At 43.9% G+C, this 1316-nt stretch overlaps 1 protein-coding gene across 2 annotated transcripts in view; it reads right to left on the bottom strand.

The window, feature by feature from the left end:
- LOC106524552 (homeobox protein Hox-C10a) overlaps positions 1 to 1316 on the bottom strand; it is a 61305-nt gene that overhangs the window by 21073 nt on the left and 38916 nt on the right. The window lies entirely within an intron of this gene.

Genomic DNA, 1316 nt, shown 5'->3' on the forward strand with positions numbered 1-1316 from the left:
GGGGTGGGTGATGGTGGGGGGCAGGACGCCAGCTGATTTTTTTGGATACTTTAGGCTCAATTTTCAATTTTCATCAGGCGCAAGTTTCACGTTTTTTAATCATTTTTCCCCTCAAGCAGACAACACTTACAGAGAATATTTGCGTAAATATTATCAGATAATTGAAATAAAAGTTATATTAACAATCAAATTGTTGCTTCCATAAACAAAACAGTAACTGCAGCCATGAAAGTCGTTTCYATGATTCCGTTTCTGCTGTCAACATGCAGATATTTAGTTACCATTGCGCATTTTTTTTTATTTATTTACAAAACAACATATTATAAGCAAATAAAAGCGCCAAGGCTCAGCTGTGGCACACTGAAAGCTACACTATGATGCAATAAATTTAATTTAAAAAAAGGTTAATTTGACGGAGCGTTGGCGGCTCAGTCGCGGGCCTGCATGTGGTCAAAGTTAAAAACCAACTTACTGCTGCAGCTGTCGGACCTCCGCACCGCCGAACTCCACAGTCCGGAGAAAGGTACTGCATCCTCACGCGCCAAAGAGCCCTTTCTCCCTGCGAGAAGGGGGGAAAGCCGGCAGCTGCGATTCCGGACAGTTCAGATTATATATGATGTGTATATATCGAAGGTTTGTCAGCTCTTCCAGGCCATAAAACCCACTTAAATGACACCACGTGATTCCCCCGCGCACCATTCACAGGCCCTGCTTTGGGGCGATTGGCATATGTAACCTTGTAAACTTAGAAAATACCCTTTTAAAAAAGAAAAAAAAGGACATTCAAAAAGGGACTGAAGGCATCGTCCACTTGGTAAGGCCTATAGCAGAGCGCAGGGAAAGTGGACGCTGCGTTGACCGCTTCAGATAGGAAGCTCAGTGTGAACCTGTTAGCTCGAGAGGTGAGTTCATTTCTTTTCATTTCTTTAAGGAGCGCTAGAAAGAGGAATTACCTCATAACCTTGGGCTTAACTGCGTCATACGTCCTTCCTCTAAAGCTGTACTGCTGAATTCAGACACAAGTGGTTTTATTTCCTCTTAAATGCATTAACTACAACGTAACGGTTGATCAAACTGCCCCCCCCCCTTATTTTAGCTGCAGAAATAGAAACCAAAAATAAGATTTTTGCTTCCACTTTGTGTTGTTCTAACAAGCTCGTGTGGCTCTTCCTTCCCTGACAAAACAGGAAGCAGAGTGTGTGTTCCTGTGGAGAGGTGGAAAAGGGGGCAATAAAGTTTTATGGTGGGGGGCCYTTAACTTCAGAGCGCGTTTGTCAGCCTGAGAAGTCCTGGAGACTCAAGGACCACCCCCACCC

Source organism: Austrofundulus limnaeus, unplaced genomic scaffold, assembly GCF_001266775.1.
Source record: "Austrofundulus limnaeus strain Quisiro unplaced genomic scaffold, Austrofundulus_limnaeus-1.0 Scaffold3, whole genome shotgun sequence".
In the NCBI taxonomy this organism is placed as follows: Eukaryota; Metazoa; Chordata; class Actinopteri; order Cyprinodontiformes; family Rivulidae; genus Austrofundulus; species Austrofundulus limnaeus.